This window comes from Nuphar pumila, chromosome 1 (assembly GCF_984573655.1).
Source record: "Nuphar pumila chromosome 1, dmNupPumi1.hap1.1, whole genome shotgun sequence".
Lineage (NCBI taxonomy): Eukaryota > Viridiplantae > Streptophyta > Magnoliopsida > Nymphaeales > Nymphaeaceae > Nuphar > Nuphar pumila.
The window spans coordinates 146533341-146555823 of NC_143249.1; the positions used below are offsets into that span (position 1 = coordinate 146533341).

The 22483-nt window shown below is 41.6% G+C and overlaps 1 non-coding gene across 1 annotated transcript; it reads left to right on the forward strand.

The window, feature by feature from the left end:
• The first annotated feature begins 6070 nt into the window (after positions 1 to 6070).
• Positions 6071 to 6173, forward strand: LOC149849206 (small nucleolar RNA R71). The gene has a single exon (XR_016426491.1). It is a non-coding gene; the product is annotated as a small nucleolar RNA R71 (small nucleolar RNA).
• The last annotated feature ends 16310 nt before the right edge of the window (positions 6174 to 22483 follow it).

Below are 22483 nucleotides of genomic sequence, written 5' to 3' on the forward strand. Positions count from 1 at the left end.
ATTTTTCACCCTTTTTCAAATTTGTTCTCTTGAGCATTCTTCTCACATGAGCACTATTTCGAATAGTCAGTTTTCGTGACCCATGTAGCAAGCTTTGGGTCAGTGACTCCCAGGCCGGCCAACCTTAGGGCACTAGATACAAAGTATCCCTTGGACTTAATTGCTCGAGTCACTAGACCTTCTATTCTAGTAGTTTACGTATAGTCTTCCTCTTGTCATGTGCAATGTCTCTATCTCTTAGGCTTTCTATGCAGTCCATGTAACAAGCTTTCGAACCGGTGGCTCCCAAACCAGCTGGCTTTGGGGCACCAGGTGTAAAACACCCTTCAGATTCTACTTACTTGAACTACAAAGGCCACAGATATTAACTAGACAAGAAGATGATCTCCTTCGTTCCTTTTCGTTAAGAGACTCAAACACTTCATCTCGTGTCTGAGTTCCACTACTAGGATTCACGAAGAAATCAACAACTAAACGTAGCTCTATTCTTTTAAACTCATTTTTAAAAAAAAAAAACATCTTTCCATTGCTTATTTCTTTCACAAAACATACTGTGCATACTTATACTAAAGTGATTCAAAATTTTCTAACAATCAAATACTATCTTTTCTTTGAATTTTCTCATAAATAACTACTCTATTTGACTCAGTTCAGAAAAAAAAATTTATGGGGCTTAAAAATTTATAAACTGTTAGATTATGCCAAAAACAATCATATATGCTACAACTTGTTCTCAAATGCCTACTTTAATTACCAGTCAGAAAAAAAATTGAAATTTTTGTGTGCATGCATCTAAACCACCCCCCCCATGCTTGAATAACACTGTCCATAGTGGCATACAAAATAAGTAAAATGTAATGCAAATGCACACTAAAAGACACTAACAAAAATATGGGAGAAAGGATAGATACAACCTGATTTGCTCTGAGCTTCTGAATTTGAATTTCATCTGATCTTTGAATTCTTTGAAAGCTTTGCTCTATACCTGGTAACTGATACACTAAATGTTAGATTCATCCTGCATAGATCAAAAACAAATGTCAGCACAATTGAGATAAAATACTGAATAAAGAAAGTACTGAAATGAAAAACAAACTAATGTACATATGATACATCCCTCTGGTCGAATCCTTATGCCTTCGTGAGATGCACTATCTCACACTCACCATCCTGCAAGGCATCTGAAATGAAGGGCTTCAGTCTTTGCCCATTTACCTTGAATGTACCTTGGGTCATAGGATCGAATAATGTCACTGCTCCATGGGGAAATACTTCTTTCACAATGTAAGGACCTGTCCATCTCGATCTCAACTTCCCTGGGAATAAATGCAAGCGAGAATTGTATAGCCACACTTTCTGATTTGGCTCAAACACTTTCCTGACAATATGCTTATCATGAAATGCTTTCGTGCGAGATTTGTATAATTTGGCATTCTCATACGCATCATTCCTGAGTTCCTTTAATTCTGAGAGCTGCAGTGCTCTCTCTTTGCCAGCCTGGGTGAGGTCAAAATTCAATTTCTTGATAGCCCAATACGCTCTATGCTCTAGCTCGACAGAAAGATGGCATGCTTTCCCGAATACAAGGCGATACGGGGACATGCCAATGGGAGTCTTAAATGCAGTTCTATATGCCCAAAGTGCATCATCTAAGCGCTGGGACCAATTCTTGCGGTCCGGACGAACTGTCTTTTCTAAAATTCGCTTAATCTCTCTATTGGACACTTCAACCTGTCCACTAGTCTGCGGATGATACAGAGTGGTGAATCTATGATTGACAGAATATCTCCTCAGAAGAGAAGCTATCTGTACATTCCTAAAATGCTTGCCACCATCGCTAATCATCGCACGTGGCACACCAAAACGACTGAAAATGTTGTGCTTAATGAACTTAAGCACTACTCTATGATCATTGGTCTTAGTTGCCACAGCCTCGACCTATTTGGACACATAATCAACCGCCACCAGAATGTATAAATTTCTGAATGAAGGCGGAAATGGTCCCATGAAATCAATGCCCCAAACATAAAAAATCTCGACTATCAAAATCGAAAGCAAGGGCATCATGTCCCTCTTGGACATGTTCCCAATCTGCTGACATCGAATACAACGCCTACAAAACTCATGAGCATCTCTGTGGAGTGTGGGCCAATAAAATCCTGACTGTAAAACCTTTGCAACCGTCTTCCTACTGCTAAAATACCCTCTACAGGCTAATGAATGGGAAAAATTCAGAATGGACTGGTACTCCTCCTCCGGAACACATCTCCTAATGATCTGATCTGCACAGTATTTAAACAACTCTGGTTCATCCCAATAATAGTGCCTCACCTGAGATAGGAATCTCTCACGCTCATTCTTGTTCCAATGCTCAGGTATCTGCCTCGAAACCAGATAGTTCACAATATCTGCAAACCAAGGTAACTGCGGTGTACTGACTGACATGATCTGCTCGTCGGGGAAAGAATCACTGATCGGCCTCTGATCCTGCGTGGTCTCCACGATCAGTCTGGACAGGTGGTCTGCTACTACATTCTCGCTTCCCTTCTTATCTCGAATCTCGAGATCAAACTCCTGTAGTAGTAGAACCCAACGAATCAATCTCGGTTGGGTGTCTTTCTTATTCAACAAATATTTCAATGCAGCATGGTCAGAATAGACAACCACCTTCGAACCGAGTAAATAGGACCTAAATTTGTCCAATGCGAAAACTATCGCAAGTAGCTCCTTCTCTGTCATAGTATAATTCATCTGAGCATCAGACAGAGTCCTACTAGCGTAGTAGATCACATAGGGCTTCCTATCAATGCGTTGTCCTAAAATAGCCCGCATAGCATAATCAGATGCATCGCACATAATCTCAAATGGGAGAGTCCAATCCGGAGGTCTCAAGATAGGTGCAGTAATCAAGGCCTCTTTTAGAATCTCAAAGGCCCTCATACAGTCCTCGCTGAAATCAAAGGGCTGGTCTTTCTCCAATAAAGTGCAAAGCGGTCGAGAGATTTTGGTGAAATCTTTTATGAACCGCCTATAAAATTCCGCATGCCCTAAAAATGATCGAATCTGCCTCACAGAGGTGGGTGGAGTCAAACGGGAAATGGATTCCACCTTCGCTCTGTCAACCTCAATGCCTCGCTTGGACACAATGTGTCCAAGCACAATCCCCTCCTGGACCATAAAATGACTCTTTTCCCAACTCAGGACAAGATTTGTCTCTGCACACCTACTCAGTACTCGAGTAAGTTTTTGGAGGCAATCTTCAAAAGAAGAGCCATAAACTGAAAAGTTGTCCATGAAAACTTTCATCACATCATCAATCATGTTCGAGAAGATAGCAAGCATGCACCTCTGAAAAGTGGCCGGGGCATTACAGAGCCCAAACGACATACGTCTAAACGCGAAGGTGCCATAAGGACATGTAAACGTAGTCTTCTCCTGGTCGTCAGGGTGGACAGCTACCTGATTGTATCCTGAGTATCCATCTAAAAAGTAGTAGTAGCTCTGTACTGCGAGTCTCTCTAAGATTTGATCAATGAATGGCAATGGGAAATGATCTTTCCTAGTTTCCACATTCAGCTTCCGATAATCGATACAGACTCGCCATCCTGTAGTGGTCCTCATTGGAATTCTCTCACCCTTCTCGTTCTCAACCACAGTGAGTCCTGACTTCTTTGGCACAACCTGAATCGGACTGACCCACTGGCTATCAGAAATAGGGTAAATGATTCCAGCATCCAACCACTTCACCACCTCATTCTTCACCACTTCCTTCATGTTGGGGTTTAGCCTTCTCTGCATATCCCTAACTGGCTTGACTTCCTCATTACAATGAATTCTATGCATGCAGAATGAAGGATCAATCCCCTTCAGATCAGCAACTCCCCAGCCAATCGCTGCCTTGTGCTCTCGAAGAATAGTCAGCAATCTCTGCTCTTGCTCCTCAGTGAGCATGGACGAGATGATCACAGGCAAAGTCTTATCATCTCCGAGGTATGCATACTTGAGTGAATCCGGTAAGGGTTTCAACTCAAGTTTCGGAGGTGACTCGATCGAAGATTTGGCGGGGGTCTCCGCAAGTGGTGGGAAAGTCTCAATGATGGCTCCCCAAGGTGGTCTCTCTTACGACACTCTAGACACATCTACACTATCTACACCACTATTCTTCTCTATATGGTACAAATCTAAAGAATCTTAAGTAATATACAACTCGGGCTGCTCCTCCACTAACTCATGTGCAATATCTACATGAAAGCAGTCCATGTCTCCCGCTGGTCCCATCGCGGCATTGAAAATATTCAGCTTGACCTTCCTATTGCCGAATGAGAGATCCATGGCTCCGGTCCTACAGTTGATGCATGCATTTGCAGTCGCCAAGAATGGTCTGCCTAAAATAATTGGAGTCTGGTGCTGGCTGTCTACTCCTTCCATATCAAGAATAATGAAATCGACTGGGAAATAAAAATCATCCACTTTAACTAGCACGTCCTCCAAGACACCTCTCGGTACCTTGACAGAACGATCTGCCAGCTGCAGTGTAATCGGAGTCGATCTCATCTCTCCTAGCCCAAAAGAATCAAAGAAATACCCAGGCAGAATGTTCACACTTGCTCCAAGATCGAGCAATGCGCATTCTATCCGGATGTTCCCTATAGTACAAGCAATGATAGGGGCTCCAGGGTCCTTGAGCTTTGGTGGTGTCTGATGCTGAAGTACTGAACTCACCTGCTCAGTCAGATGGACCCTGTTAGGAACTCTCTCTCTAGATTTACGCTTTTGCGTACATAGCTCCTTCAGGAATTTGGCATATGCCGGCACCTGCTGAATCGCATCGAGCAAAGGTAAGTTGATCTGTACATGCTTGAAGATGTCAAGCACGTCCTGGATCTTCGCACCTTGCTTCCCTCTATATCCAGGAGACTCTAAAGCTTTGGGATAGGGTGGTGGGAGAATATACTTGGGTGGTTCCTTCTCTTTGTGAGAAGTCTCACTCCTATCCTTCTTCTGCACTGAAGATGAAGATGGTGATGATGAAGATAATGAAGATGATGATGGGGATGGGGATGATAATGATGGCTGAGCCGACGTAGGTGAAGCAATGATATCTGGCTCCTCTATCCTCTCTCTACTCTCTCTACTCTCGATGTGATACTCACGTCCACTCCTCAGGGCCATAACAGATTTGGTCTGCTACTGTGTCTTAGTATGAAACAGGTCTCCAGTCATCTGGTCCTTGCCCTTCGGGTTCATGACAGCCTGACTTGGCAATGTACCCTCAGGTCTCCTACTAATAGCCTCAGCTAACTGTCCCATTTGCGACTCTAACTTCGCAATGGACTGCGTATATGAGCTCAAAATCTGGCTACACTTCTCGAAGGCGTTCTGATTAGAGGTTTTCACCTCTTGGAATGCCTGGAGAAGTCTCTCCTCAAAAGATGTCTGCGGGGCAGACTCCTGCTGAATCGGGGAAGGGATTGAAGAAGAAGAAGAAGACTGAGAATAGCTCGGTCTTTGGAATGACTGAGTAAAAGCTGGCTGCCGATCTGGCTGAGAGGAAGTAGGCATCTGCATGGAAGAGTGTGGATTCCTCCATGAAAAATTGGGATGGTTACGCCAACCCGGATTATACGTCGATGAAAATGGGTTATTCGGCGGTCTGATGTAACCCTGAGCTGCCTGAACTTGTTCTTGAACAAATTCAGGGTACTGAGATGCCGAAGGGCACTCAGTGATCTTGTGTGCTGGACTGGCACAAAGAGTACACACCTGCTGTGTAGTGGGCGGTCCTGAGAGAAGTTGGTTCAACTTATGAGCAATCATGTCTACCTTGCACTGTAGTGCAGTAGATGGACCAATCTCAAGAACACCAGCTTTCTTTTTAATGCTGGGTGTGGCTCTATCCGAATGAGAGCTCGAAGCATGGTGTAAGGAATTCTCGGCCAATGTATCAAATAACCTTCATGCTTCGTCCTCGCTCTTCAGCATGAATGTCCCTCCACACGAAGAGTCGATCATCTGACGATTCTTGTCAGACAATCCATCGTAGAAGCTCTACACCAGTTGCCATTTCGACACCTGATGATGAGGACATTTCCTGAGGAGATCCTTCATTCTCTCCCAGGTCTCATGAAAGCGCTCACCATCTAGCTCTGAAAAGCTAGTGATGGCTCTACGATATTGGTTTGTGCGACCAATGGGAAAGTATTTCCGAAGAAACTCTTGTTGCAACTGATCCCAAGACTCTATTTCTACAGAATCTAAGGACTTTAGCCAATACTTGGCTTTGTCCTTCAATGAAAAGGGGAATAGAGTCAACCTCAAAGCATCATCATCGAAATTCTGTATCTTGACAGTAGAACAGATTTCGAGGAATTCATCTAAATGTCGGTAGGGATCTTCATGACTAAGGCCATAAAAAGATGAGAGCATCTGAATAATGCTGGCCTTAATCTCATAATGCGGCGCTCCTACATCGGGTCTCCGAATGCAGGATGCCTGAACATAGTCTGTGGGAATGAAGTATTCCTGCAGAGGACGTGGATGAACTGGGGGTGGAGGTGGAGGATCCATGTCAGCCATTGTTGTCGAACTTCGATGAGAATGTAAAATTCTCTCTGGGTTGTCAACAAATGGGAGTAATGGGGTTCCTAAACCTCGTCGACCCTGCATACACTGGTACTAAGACCAGATGTAAGCAAATGACTTAAATCTAAATCTAAACTAACACAGGTACTAAAATGTAAATAAAACAAATAACAGTACTACGAAACAGGGATGCTATCTATCTATGTCATAATTTTATAACTAAATAAAGAAATAACAAAGTAAACTATTCTACAATACTGAAACAAATAAATACAGGAAATCACAAACTAAGTTTTTCTAAAACCCACTTGTCTAATCGCTCCTTGCAGAATGAAAATTAAGTGAATCCTAGAAAGAACAGTTAGTGAATCCTATATTTACTAACTATGTTAATCCTATATTCACTTACTAATCCTACTAACTAAAAAGAAAACAATTAATTAACTAACTAAAACAAATTAATAAATCAAACTCTAAGAAATAAAGTAATTAATTCGCCGTTCCCCGGCAACGGCGCCAAAATTTGGTTGATATTTTGAAATGATCTTTTTAAAACAATTATTTTCAATAAAACTTTGGAAAATTGTCAACCAAAAGTATAAAAACCGACTTTCCACAAAGTGGTAAGTACGGGTCGAATCCTCAGGGAACGGGAAATAATCAGAGTATTTCTTAAAATTTAATTTATTAATTACAAATGTCAATCTACAATTATAAAGCTAATACAACTACAATTTATCACTAAAATGAAAATGAAAAAGCAACTAAGTCTTCTGCTCCACACCAAGGGTATTTCTGTCCTTTCGCCAATTATTCGCTCTTCGCACTTGGACAATAATCCTGGAAACTAAATATGATTTTCAACCTAAAAATGAAGGAAAATACAAAGTTAGTATTTTAATCTAACAATAAAAACTATAAATGAAACTAAGTCTAATTTTATGAAATTAATAAAACAAGTTCTAATTATTAGACAATAATTAAATAAAATACTAAACTAATTCTAAATTTAGCTAAACTAATTCTAATAATGCTGTATGATGATTATGCAGCTCCTAAAATGCAGAAACTACTGAAAACAGGTCTAAAATGCCGAAAGTATGGAAATTACGAAAATGCCCTTAACTAGTGTAAAATAGATTTCTGATGGGATATCGAAAAACCACTGTTTGACAAGGCAAACAAGGTCCGATTTTCTCGAAACTTGTTCTGTTCTGTAACTGACAGATTAAACAATCTAACAGTTTTTACAGAATGAAAAAACAATATCTGGAACTCCAGATATAAGCGTTTCAAATCTGGGAAAAATCAGGATATCGAAAGTCCTGTAATTTAAAAACCAGAAAAAGCGGTTTTTGCAAAACGCTTAAAAATCAGACCAAATCAACTCCGAAAGAGCTGAAATTTGGTCTGCAGTCAGATAACACGTCAATAAAGTGAATAGAATAAAAATTTGCTAAAAACTCAGAATTTTTGCCTATGAAATTACGACAATGCGATGCAGCAAAAATCAGGTTTTTCTTTGAGTGCACTATTCACTTTATGAATCTATTTAAACACTATAAAATGCAAATTAAACCTAATGCAATCTAAATGACACTGAATAACAGTGTATATGCAGATGAATATTACAATTATGCTAAATGCATGATGAACGAAATACGATAAACAAATTATGACTAAAGCTATGTTAACTAACGATGCAAATGCAACTATGTTACTCAAGGAAATGCAATCCGAACTACTATGTTAAATAATAACTAACTACAAGTAAAACAATTACAAAACACAGCTCACACACACGAAACAAGTACAATATACGCATACCCACTTCTACACTATCACTACATCAAATAACTAAACTACTTAGTCTAAAATAAAAAATAAAGTACACTTAAATTAAATTAGTCTACTAAAGAACAAAGGTTGCGGGTTTAGGATAGGGTTAGGGTTAGGTTTACTCGGTTGACTCAACTAGGCTCGGTTTTGACTTGACTCGGTTCGGGTTGGCTTGGGTGAACTCGGTTTTGACTTGAACTAAGGTTCAGTTTGACTTAGCTAAGGTCGGTTTGGGTTAACTCAACTAAGGTTGGTTTTGACTAGGTTAGGTTGAACTAAGACTAGGTTGGACTCGGTTTAGGGTTGACTTAGTCAACTAAGGTCGGTTTGGTTTTGACTAGGTTAGGTTGGACTTGGTTGACCCAAGCTTGGGTTAGGTTTGACTAGGCTCGAGTTGGGTAAGGTAGAGATTAGGTTTGACTCAACTAGACTTAACCTAGGGTTTTGACTTGGGCTAGGGTTCGAGTTGGGTTAGACACACGGCACACCTAACTAAGTCAACTAGATTGACTAGGTTAGGTTAGGTTTCAATAGGTAGGTTCGGTTGACTCAAGGTTGGGTCTTGGATCTAGGCTGGGTTTTGACTTAGCTACTTGGTCAACTAAGTTGGCTAGGTTAGGTTAAACTCACTCAATGCTAATTATTAAATAAAAGAAAATGAAAATTAATAAAGGTATTTAATTTAAATCTAATACACGTCTAACTAAAAAGTAATTAATTAATAAAGACTACCTACCTAATTATTGACTAAATTACTAACCTAACTTAACTACACGATTTTTTCAAAAACCTAAACTAAGGCAACTATGACTAAATTAATTAGGCCCTAATCTAATTTAATTCACTAAGGAAGGTTAAATAAAAGGAAGGAAAGGTGCATTAATGACTTTTAGAAAATTGGAATATCAAAAACCGTCTACCCCCATTAGGAATGGCATTAAAATGCAAATTGGGAAGTGGAAACGTCCAGCCTACAGAACCCCACGGATTTGGCTTTCCAAACAAGAATTAAAAACACTTATTTCTTTCTTGAAAACGTAGCCTCTCACTTTGGAAATTCAATAAATTTTCAAATCACTTTCCAAAGTTCACTTCGTAACTCCCTTCTAATAAATAATCGGAATTTAATGCTTTCTTTCTTTACTCCACACGATTTTTGAAAAATCAATTCTTTCCAAGAAAAAAAGTTTCTAAAATTTAAGTCATTAATGGCCCTTCTTCTAAAAAAAAAACGTCTAGACTAAAGGAAAGTTATTCTAGGCTAAGGAATTTAAACTCACTTAGGGTAATCAAAAGACCTAATTGAAGAACACGATTTTCTAGAATTAAATGCTACCCTAATTCCCAAAACTTACTTAAATGACCCCTAAAAACAGCTATGAAATAAAACCCTAATACATCGAATTTAGACAACCTAATTGCAATTACTAATTACCAAAAACAACCTAGAGCTCGAATTGAGCTCTAATGGCTGCCGCCCCACCTTGGGGAAAAAGAAGACTAAAAAAAATACAAACTAAAAAAAATGATTAAACTAAATATCAAACAATTTGATAAAACTAAATTAAAATATGATAAAAAGAACTCCTAATTACACAAATGCAAACATGAACAACACTATGATGGAATTCATTAAAAACATAAAGAAAAAAAAAAGAAAAATCGATTTTTGTAATTTTTTCAATAGACACAAAACACAAAAACACAAAATGATTATTTAGAACAATCCTAAAACACTAAACTCAACCACAACACACTTTGCACACTGTAAAATCAATAAAAAAGATGCAAACATGCAGCATGAAGTAGAAGATTACACACAAAGATCGGCTAGAAATAGTCTAGCCAATATAATATTTTTTTTTCAAACAATGCTCAATCTAAACCAACGATTACACTAAATCAAAATGAACTTTTTTGATATTTTTTTCTGTAAAAACAACTTACTGAAACATGCCGGACAGAATAAAAAATTTAAATAAAAGAATATTTTTGTAAAACCCAAGAATCGGCTAGAAATAGTCTAGCCGATTTTTGTATTTTTCTTTTCAATTTAAACAAAACCACAACACACAACCAAACAATTAAGATGAATCAAAATGAACACTTTTTTATATTGGATTTTCAGTAGAACAGAACCAAGAACACCTATGACAAACTTGAAGAATCAGCTAGATGAAGATCTAGCCGATTTTAATGAAAAAGGTGAAAAATCTAAAAAAACTCAATTCAAATGAATCAATCAAACAAATAAACCTAAGCTAACGTGCTGGCCTATGCACGAAACTTATTCTAAGGTTGAAAACAAAAAGAAAACAAGAAACACTCAGAAAATAAGAAAATAAAATCAACACTCAATTCGGTTTTAGCTAGAAGAGAAGGAAGAAGAAGACCTACCTCTTGGAAGATTCGACGACCGGGGGGATGAAGAAGAGCGGACTGTGGCTTGATCTTGACGTCCCAAACAGTTCGAAAATGCTGGACTTCACCAAAAAAACAGCACCTTTGCAGCTGCTACACATTGGAGATCCACCGAAGATGGAGTATGCGCCGATTCTCGATCGGAGGGTGTAGAAAACCGGATGGAGGTAGGGCCGGCTCACCTTGTTGGTGTGTTTCGCACTCCCACACAAGGTTAGTAGTCTCCACCTCTGCTAGACCTGCAAAAATACAGCAAAATGGTGAAAACACAGCAAGGAAGAAGAAAGAAATGCAAAGAAAACACAAGGGAGATCGAAATATGCTTGGAACCCAAGCATAAACTGGTCTTCAATGGACAAAACGTGGGAGAATGGAGAGGAAGGAGCTGATGGAGTTAGAAGCACTGCAGGGGGCGTCCAAACAAAGCCAATGACGCCTAGGTTTCTTCAAAAAAAACTATTTACAATTTTGACATTTTTCAGAAAGAGGGTTAAAAAATAAAATTTTGCTAGGCGCCACTTTCTGGGGGGTTTTCTGCAAAAGTTTTTAAATTGGATATGGATAGGCGTGTGGGTTGGGTTTTGGGCTTTCTAAGGGTTGATCCAAAGTCCAAATAACCGAATTGGGTCGGATATGGATCTGATCCACCTCGAAATTCGTGCCCAAACACTGAAATAGCCATAACTCTCTCATTTTAACTCCGATTTTTCTAAAATTCGAACCATAACTCCTTACTATCAAACTACATCTAAACATGGGTTTAAAACCTTAAACTTGTTACAAAATGCATGGAAAACGTATTAACATGATGTGCATTTCATGCATCATCACCAAACTTTGACAAAGTACCAATATGAGCACTTGTATTTAAAGGATTACCAGTATGAATCTTGGATTTTTGAAGGATACCAGTATGCGTACTGGATTTTTAAAAGACTACCAGTACGAGCGCTGGATTTCAAAAGATTACCAGTACAAGCACTAAATTTTTGAAGAATATCAGTACGAGCACTGGATTTTAAGAGGTTACCAGTACGAGCACTAGATTTTTGAAGAATACCAGTACGATCACTGGATTTCACAAGGTTACCAGTACGAGCACTGGATTTCCAAAGATTACCAGCACGAACACTGGATTTTGAAAAGGCTACCAGTATGAGCACTGGATTTCAAAAGGTTACCAGTACAAGCACTGGATTTTAAAAGGATTACCAGTACGAGCACTGGATTTTTAAAAGACTATCAGTACGAGCATCGGGCTTTGGAAGATTACCAGTACGAGCTCTGGGTTTTAAAAGATTATCAACTAACGCTGACTTGAACGCCTTACCGAGGTCTCAGGATTTATCCCTTATCTTGAATGGGTGAAAAAGCTTGATGTAAAATGAATGCAGATGAATGCAAATGGAAATGATGCAACTGAGTGCACATGCGTGCAAAATGAGAGATTTATTAGATCCTGCCTGCACACAGGTTGTTTTGAATAAAAGACAACTTTATAACAAGAATGCCTCAGTATATTCTAAGAATTATAGAGGAATAATTGATCATTTATTGAAAGGATTTTTGAAGCATACAAAAGATAGAATAGAGATTTTTTAGGTGTAGAATTTCTTTAGATGTCGAGCATTAATGGGGTCGGATAGTTCTACCCTGTCTGCATTAATCAAACGATATGAATTACATGGTAGTGATTCTCTCACCACGTAAGGTTCTTCCCAATTTGGTGACCATTTGCCACGTGGATGATGCTTTAGATGAGCCGTTGATCTAAGGACCAGGTTATTAATTTGGAATCTTCTTTCGATGACTGACTTGGCGTATTGTCTTGCTATCCTCTAACGATAAGACTGGGCATGCTCTGCTACTTTAATTCTTTTCTCATCGAGTAGATCTAGCTGTACCAATCTCTGTTGCTGATACTGATCAAGTGGTAGCTCTAGAAGAGATGCAAATTTAAGAGCGGGTTTTTGAACATGAAGGGGTAGCACCACCTCGGTCCCATAAACAAGTTTTGAAGGAGTTGCATTGGTTGGGGTTCGAATGGTGGTTCGATATGCCCAGAGTGCATCATGAATTTTCTTGTGCCAATCACGACCCATCTCAACGGTTCTTTCCAAGTTGCAGATCAAACATTTATTCGTCGCTTCTGCTTGGCCGTTCCCTTGGGGATAATAAGGAGCTGAAAAATGATGATGAATTTTGAATTTCGAACAAAAGATCTTCATTCTCTCATTCTTGAAATGAGTATCATTATCTTACACAATGTCGTGCGGTATACCGAAACGACAAAGAATGTTCTTATGAATGAACAAGATCACATGTCGACCTTCTACCATACGCAGAGTGACAGCTTCAACCCATTTGGTGAAGTACTCTGTTGCGGCAAGAAAATATTTATGACCATTGGAAGCGGAAGGAGTGATGGGTCCCACGACATCGAAGGCCCACATAGAGAATGGACATGGAGACACGACTGATTGCAAGTACGTAGCTGGCGTATGAATGGAAGGTGCGTGCACCTGACACAGAACACACTTCTTTACAAAGCAATAACAATCTTGTTGCATGGTTTTCTAATAATATTCTGCTTGAATGATTTGCTTAACAAGGGTTTGGTAGCCAACATGACCACCGCAAATGCCTTCATGCGCTTCTCGCTCGACTTCTTTGGCTTCTTCTTCATTTAAGCACCTAGAATATTCAGAACTGAACCCACGATGATAAAGAATATTGGCGAGAATAAAATAACTGGCCGATATATGCTGAATCGCTTTTTGCTCCTTCTTTGATAATTCCGGTGGAAGCTCACCAGTTTCAATGAAATCTTTAATATCTTGGTACCAAGGTTTCCTTTTCTGTTCTGCCTGGTTAACTTGCATTACTGGAATGAAAGCAGGTTGATCAAGTCTGCCAATCTCAAAAGAACGACAGAATTCTCCGCTTCTGAAAGACATAATGGAGCTTAGGATGGCCAAACCATCGGCTATTTGATTAAACTCTCTTTTGATATGGAAAAGCTGAAATTCATCAAAATTATTGATGAGGGCTAGAACGATCTTTTGATAAGGAAGCAACTTCTGGTCTTTTACCTGCCATTCAGCTTTGACTTGGCTGACGATGAGCAATGAATCACCGAAAGCGTGTACTCTCTTGACATTGAAGTCTTGCAGAATTCTCATACTTTGTATTAAAGCTTCATACTCAGCCATATTATGGGTACATTGAAAATCTAATTTTAGAGAAAAGGGGATCATCTCTTTCTCTGGTGTGATCAGTAAGATGCTGATTCCTATGCTGGCCATATTCTTGAAACCATCGAAGAATAAGTTCCAAACTGGAGACTACTGAACATTGTAGATCCGCTCATCGGGGAAATCATCCTCAGCTTTAACATCTTCTACCAGAGGAAAATCTGCCAATTGGTCTGCAATTACTTGGCCTTTGATAGATTGCTGAGAAACATATTTCAAGTCATACTGCATCAAAAGGACTTGCCACTTGGCAATCCGTCCACTGAGAAATGGTTGTTCGAGGATGTACTTGAGAGGATTAAGTTTTGAAAGAATCTTGACCTCTGATGCTAACAAGTAATGCCTTAACTTTTGACACATCCAAACCAGTGCTAGACATGTCTTCTCTATCTGGGAGTACTTATTCTCGTAATCAATAAAAGTCTTGCTTACATAGTAGATGACATGCTCAATCAGACTGCCTTCCTTGTACTGTGCCAAGAATCCACCACAAGCGGCTTGGTTAACTGAAACGTACAACAAAAGAGGCTTTCTCAATTCCGGTGGCTTCAGAACAGGTGGGTTAAGAAGGTACTTCTTGATACGATCAAACGATTGCTGATATTTCGGTCCCCACTCAAACTTCACTCCTTTTCTAAGCAAATGATTGAAAGGCTCACATCTCATGGCAAGATTGGATATGAATCTCCGAATTGATTGCATACATCCCTGAAGACTACGCAATTCTTTGAGAGTAGTCAGGGGTGACATATCAATGATGGCCTTGGCTTTGGCGAGATCCATTTCTATTCCCTTTTTGCTGACCAAGAAGCCTAATAACTTGCCTGATCCAACTTCGAAGACAAACTTCTGAGGGTTGAGTCTTAGCTTATAAAGAATAAGTCGCTTGAAGACCTGACTTAAAGCATCAATATGATCTTCTTTTTCCTTGAATTTGACTAGGATGTCATCCACGTATGCATCCATGGTCTTGTGCATCTGGTCATGGAAGATGGCAACCATTGCGCGTTTGTAACGCCCCGGATTTCCAAAACAAAGCTAAGTTAAAATTTTCATGAATTTCTTTTTTTCTTTGCAGAGGAATTTAGAAAAGCTTTTAGCAGCGGAATCAGACGATAATAAGTCGTCAGTTTTAGAAAACTCTGAGTACGTTGCAGGTATGTGGCCAAGCAACTCATTGACCACCAAAGTGTTCCATTTTATCGAAAACCACATGTTTATTACAACACTACTGCTTAGAAAAGTAGTGTAGGTTCAATAAAAAGGAAGCAGTACAACTCTGTCTAGAGAAACCCTGGAACTCGATGCCGCCTTGCTCCGCATATCGCCACGCAGGTTCAACACCTGAAATCCCCATAAAACGGGGGCAGAACCACTAATGGTCTGGTAAGCATGCAGTCATACATCCATTCAACTCAAGTACGATAATGACCACTTAGGGTCGCAATGCGCAATAACGACGCTCAAGCCTCCAAGACTTAGCGTATATCGCAAGAGCCTCCTCAGGGCTATGAGTTGAACATCCGCTCGAGTCCTCATGACTTAGAGCAAGCCTTTTCAGGACTGTGATTTGAATAGCCGCTTAAGTCTCCATGACTTAGCCATGACCTCTTCCGGGTCTCAAAGTGATGTCTAGCTCAAGTCTTCATACTTGGCACATCTGTATCCCACGCATCTAAGGACAACTCCTCGAGCTTCGCTTAGTCGTGCGGATACAACACGGGTCTTTGCCCAGTCGGTCCAGTAGTATACCGAACATGACACCTTCACAAAGGTTATGCAGGACTGACTCAACACGTCATCCACTCATACATTCAAAGCATCGCTGTACCTAGAACTAATGCATTGTTTGATAATTAACCGCTCTCGCCTTTGGTACGTAGGTAGAGCTATTGTCCGGGCATCAACGCGACGTTCTGGGGGTTGATTATTCTATGTATTTTAGATACCCCAGAGGCCTATTGACCCTATCCATAGTAGGGTAGTGTGTTTCAACTGGGAGAATCCTACTAGGCCCATATTCGGATGCATCCTCTACTTGCAGTAGTTGGGTTCAATCCTTAGATCTTAAGGATAACCACGACCCCAAAACCCATGAGTGACTGAGGCCATCGTGGACTCTATCAGGTCCAAAGTAAAATACATGTCACTCAAGGTTGTACCATCACTGTCATTCCACAATGAGCATAATTCCTGAAGGGGTCTGCCAGTCTTACAATTACTTAGACAGAATCTGCATGCCATTTAGGCAGCCTGTGCTTTCAGCACTACGGGAGTGTGTACCCGACCCCATTCAGTCTGCCCCAACACAGTCATTACTGAGGGGGTACCCCTAACACGATTTTCAACCGCGGGGTATGTGCGACCTTAAGTCTTATTCATATGCATGCAGAACACCGCTCTTTGGCACTTCAGCCACCACGAGCATCACACCTCTTTGGGTGGAAACAACACACTCTGACTCATTAGCCCTTACGAGTCTGGTTGTGTAACTGTTCTCCATGAGCATGCATATGACTCGATCTAATTAGATCGGCTACTCGGCGTATTTTTACGCAACGAGTCCAAACCTAGACAAGGCGCAACCTCTACTCCGGCTCAGCGGCCCTTACGAGCAAGGTGCCCTTGCAGGCACAAGGATACGAGCCGATCTGGCATAGTTCCATCAACGTACATCATTATGCCGTTTCATTGGTTCCGGCATCTCTTCTGCCGACCATTTCGTCAGCACCTCCCCTGCTCTACCGGCAGTGATGCGACGAACCCTTCTACGTTGTAGAGGGTAAACCATGAACTGGGTAGCACTCTGCTATATGTCAGAGTATCCTGCTACGTTCTTTCTGAGCTATTCTTAGCTTCTTCAGAAATTTCAGCAGCACTTCCTCTCTTTTACGGAGAAAGCGTGCGTTTCTTTTATCCATTTCAGCGGCATCTCCCCTCTTTGGTAGGAAATCGCCACGCTTAATTCGGGAAATGGATGCGCACCGTTGTGCGTACTTTGCATCCATCAAGGTTGCAGGAACCCTTGGCCATAGCCAGGCCATACATAATTGACTTAGTCTTTACATAAAGAGCATTTTGCCAAAAAGCGAAGCCATTCCAATAGGGGCTTCATTCGTCAAGCAGAATCTTGAACGAGGAGCGGTCAGGGAATCACATTGGCGATTTGGAGTTTGATCTCCATTTGAACGCTCATTTATGCGCTATATATGTAGTATAAGCAGAAGCCTGTGCTTTATACAGCGGCGGCGTAAAGAAATGCATATACTATTGTTCAGGGTGTGTAACTGAATGAAATATTCTACATATATAACAAAGCAGAAGCCTTGGCATCGTTCGACGCGACGGCGTAAGTAAATACAGTGCAGAAAGCAGGAGCCTTGGCATCGTTCGACGCGACGGCGTAATAAATGCATAATCGGAAGTGCAGTAATCGGAAGTGCAGAAAACAGGGAGCCTTGGCATCATACGACGCGACGGCAAAGGTAAATTACATAGCCTGTGCGATATAAGACGCGTCGGCAGAATCAGCAGATATACACCTAGATCCGCATCCAACGATAGTTACGAGGCGAGCGGGTGAACACCGAAGTGTCCTAAAGGGCTCAACCAAGAACTAAAGCGAGATACCATTTTGAAGAACGCATATACTGCGTGTTTGAACATAGATATATCCGACGATAGTTACGAGACGAGCAGGTGAACACCGAAGTGTCCAAAAAGAGCTCAATCAAGAACTAAAGCAAGATACTACTTCAGAAAGTATATTCTATATACAAACAGTCAAATACTTGAGAGAGATGGATCAACGAAACGAACTTACTTCAAATCGTGGAAGAAACGGCTCCGGGTTGCTTCTTTGGCTTCGAGCCTTCCTTCGAGAGGTTAGACTAAGTCAGATGAAGCTGACTTAGTTGAGAAAGAGGTAGAGTAGGTCAAGCTACTCAACCTAAGTGGTTTGAACCAAACAGGGTTCGATCCAAGTCAACTGGGTTCAGCAGGTTCGAACTCAGCTCAAGTAGGCTAAGTCTGGGTTCAGAAATCCAAACCGGAATCTGGACCAAAAAGGACTTTGACTTTGACTTTAAACCCAACTAGGTTCAAGTCAAGTCAACTGGGTTTGGACCAGGTCAAGTGGGTTCAGACCCAGGTCAGGTGGGTTAGGACCAGGTCAGGCAGGCTCAGGCAGGCTCAGGCTAAGTCAGGCAGGCTCAGACCAGGTCAGGTGGGCTCAGGTGGGCTAGGCTAGGTAGGGGAGGTTTAGGAGAGAGAGAGAAGGCAAGAGAGAGAGGGGGGTCAATTTTTATGAGAAGAGAGAGAGTGGGGAGGGCTATTTATAGCCCAAGCCCACCTCCTCTTGGGAATTTTCATCCCCCTTCTACCCCCTTGGCTTCTTTTTAATTCCAAGAGGTTCCTTGGTGTGGGGCCCACTTGGATATTCCATGGGATATTTTTGTGGGTCCCACCAGATATTTTCTGAGAAATATTTCTGTGGGTCCCACCAATATTTCCGTGGGTCCCGCAAGAATTTCGGGTTTCCGGCGATTTTTTTCCGAAAAATTCTGAGTACGCCATTCCCTTCGTATTGACGTAACTAAGAAAGTTGGCTCGCAGGAATCCTTTGATTTCATTCAGGTAGGAAGTTATGGCTTCTAGAGTGTTTGAGCATATATTCGCGATTCGACGAATATCCTAAGTATAACTGGCTCGCAGGAATTGATTCGTTTCGCATTCTGAGAAAAATGCTATTTTTACCGGTAAATGCCTCATGAATTTTATTCAGATATTTTCTGAAAAATTGCGGGTCTTACATCATTACCCCCTTAAAGGAATTTCGTCCGCGAAATTCAGCTAAGAGTACAAGGTGAAGAGTTCAGGATATTTATCCCGCATATCCGATTCAGGCTCCCAAGTGCAATCATCGATTCCATGATGTTGCCACCTCACTTTAACAAGTGGAATGACCTTTGTCCTTAGCACTTGCTCCCGTCGGTCCATGATCTCCACTGGCCTTTCTTCTACCGTCATATCTTCTCGGATGTCAATGTCTTCATATTGAATGACGTGAGAAGGATCATGAACGTATTTTCTAAGCATTGATACGTAAAATACATCATGTATTTGCGCGTATTGTGGTGGCAATGCTACTCGGTAGGCAGTCTCTCCGAGTCGGCTCAAAACTTCGAAGGGACCAACGAATCTGGGGCTGAGCTTCCCCTTCTTTCCAAAACGAAACACACTCTTGGTTGGAGAGACCTTGATAAAAACCTTATCTCCAACCGCAAAAGTGAGTTTCCTACGCCGTTGATCGGCGTAGCTCTTCTGTCGACTCTGAGCAGTCAGTAGCTTCTTTCTGATCATGTGGACTTGCTCAGTATAATGCTGCAACACAATGGGCGAGTCCAAGGTTCGCTCACCCACTTCACCCCAATGGATTGGTGATCTACAGGGTCGTCCATACAAGGCTTCATACGACGCCATCCCAATGCTAGCGTGGTGGCTATTATTATAAGCAAATTCAGCCAACGCTAGGTGGGAATCCCAATCACCTTTCCATTCCAGCATACAGGCTCTTAGCATATCTTCAAGAGTCTGTATGGTTCGTTCTGATTGCCCATCTGTTTGGGGATGGAATGCTGTACTGAACTTGAGTTTCGTCCCCAGGGCTCTCTGAAGCTGCTCCCAAAAGTGAGAGGTGAACCTCGGGTCACGATCGGATATGATCGAAATCGGCACTCCATGGAGTCTAACGATTTCCCGAATGTAGATCTCCGCCAATCGTTCAGTTGAGTATCGAGTGTTGATTGGCAGGAAGTAAGCAGACTTGGTGAGTCTGTCCACGATCACCCATATCGAATTGTGTTGTCTCTTGGATCGAGGCAATCCAACGATGAAATCCATCGTAATGCCTTCCCATTTCCATTCTGGAATCTCGATCCGTTGCATCTTTCCACCAGGTCGCTGATGTTCGATCTTAACTTGCTGGTAGATCAAACACTTCGAGACAAACGTAGCCACATCACGCTTCATACCCTTCCACCAGTACTTTCTCTGTAAATCTCGGAACATCTTCGTACCCCAGGGTGGATAGTATATTTGCTACTATGGGCCTCCTGGAGTACTTTCTGTCTTAGCTCAGGGTTATTTGAAACCCAAATCCTTTCTTCCATCCATATTCCTCCATCTTCTTTCAAATGGAAGAAAGTGTCATCTTTTTCAGCACGAGCTTTCAATTCCAAGTACTGGGGATCCTTGAACTGTTCGGCTACGATGCGATCGAGGAACTCAATGTGGATCGTCAAACATGACATTTGGATTCTACCTGAATCAGCCAAAAATGGCTTCCACTTGACGAAATCCTCCATCAACTTCCATTGTCCGGTTAGGCTGGCCAGAGTGCCAACAGTCTTGCGATTAAGGGCATCTGCTACAACATTCGCCTTTCCAGGGTGATAGGAAAGCGTGAATTCATAGTCTTTGAGGAATTCCAGCCATCGCTGTTGCCGCATATTGAGTTCTTTTTGAGAAAAGAGGTATTTTAGACTTTTATGGTCCGACATGACCTCAAATTTCTCTCCATATAGGTAGTGTCGCCAGATTTTAAGTGCGAACACTACCGCGGCAAGCTCAAGATCGTGGGTTGGATAATTTTTCTCATGGACTCTCAATTGTCGTGACGCATAGGCGATTACTTTGTCATGCTGCATCAACACACAACCCAGACCTGTTCCTGAGGCATCGGTATATGCCACGAAGCCTCCCTGACCAGAAGGTAAGGTAAGGACAGGGGCAGTGGTAAGCCTCTGTTTGAGAACCTCAAAGCACTCCTTACACTGGTCCGTCCATTCAAACTTGACTCCCTTTTTAAGTAATTTCGTCATCGGTACGGCGATTCGGGAGAAGTCTTGTATGAACTTTCGATAATATCCGGCAAGTCCAAGGAAGCTACAGACCTCAGTGATATTTTCTGGCTGCTTCCAGTCCATCACAGCTTCCACCTTCGCAGGATCCACTGCGATTCCATCTTTTGAGATCACATGACCAAGGAACATCACTTTGTCTAGCCAGAATTCACATTTTGAAAACTTAGCATAGAGTTGGTTATCTTGAAGGGTTTTCAAGACGATTTTCAAGTGCTCCATGTGTTGTTCCTTGTTCTCAGAATATACGAGAATGTCATCAATAAAGACGATGACAAAGCTATCCAAATATGGTCTGAATATCCTGTTCATTAGATCCATAAAGGCAGCAGGCGCATTAGTGAGTCCGAAGGGCATCACTACGAACTCATAATGGTCGTATCTCGTTCTGAAGGCAGTCTTGGGTATATCCTCTTCCTTTACTCTGAGCTGATGGTACCCAGACCTGAGGTCGATCTTGGAGAACACCCTCGCTGTTCTGAGCTGATCGAATAAGTCCTCAATCCGAGGCAACGGGTACTTATTTTTAACAGTTGCCTGGTTAAGCATCCGATAATCGATGCATAATCGAAGGGATCCATCCTTTTTCTTTACAAATAGTACTGGGGCTCCCCACGGTGATACACTCGGACGGATGAACCCTTGTTCCATCAGTTCTTCCAACTGACACTTCAACTCACTGAGTTCAGCTGGCGCCATACGATACGAGGCTTTGGATATCGGCGCTGTTCCAGGTAAGGATTGAATTCCAAATTCAACCTCACGAAGTGGCGGAAGTCCTGGCAATTCCTTAGGAAATACATTGGGAAACTCCCGTACCACTTCCAAACTCTCAAGGGGTTGGTCGTTGGATTTTTCCACCGAGAGACTCAACAGGAAGGCCACACAACCCTTCCTAAGGTATTTTTGTACCTTAAGTGCTGATATGAGCCTTTTCTGTGGAACTGGTTTGGATAACCGGTATTCCATTTTAGGCAATCCGGGTCGAGATAGAATCACTCTGCCCTCGCGGCACAGAATCTTGGCATTATTCTGAGCCAACCAATTCATTCCCAGAATGACATCATACTGTATCATATCGATCAGGATGGCGTCAGTAGGCAAGTGTTGCCCTGCTATCTCAATATCCAAATTTTTCACACACCGGATACATTTGGTGCGTGAACCCAATGGGTTATATACTTCGATCATTTTATCAATCGGTTGCACCGAAGCGTGGAGTTGTTCGGTGAAATCGTCAGAGATAAACGTATGAGTAGCACCACAATCAAACAAGACGTAAGCTGCATGTCCATTAACAGGTACGGTGCCTTCAATCAGGTCACCATTTTCGACTTGTTCAGTTATTACAGCATATACACGACCTGCAGCAGGCCTTTGTTCTACTCTAGGTGGAGGTTGTTGAAACTGAGAACGTTGTGGTGCTGGTCGAGAGGGTCCGGCAGATCCGGCATTACTTCTTTGTTC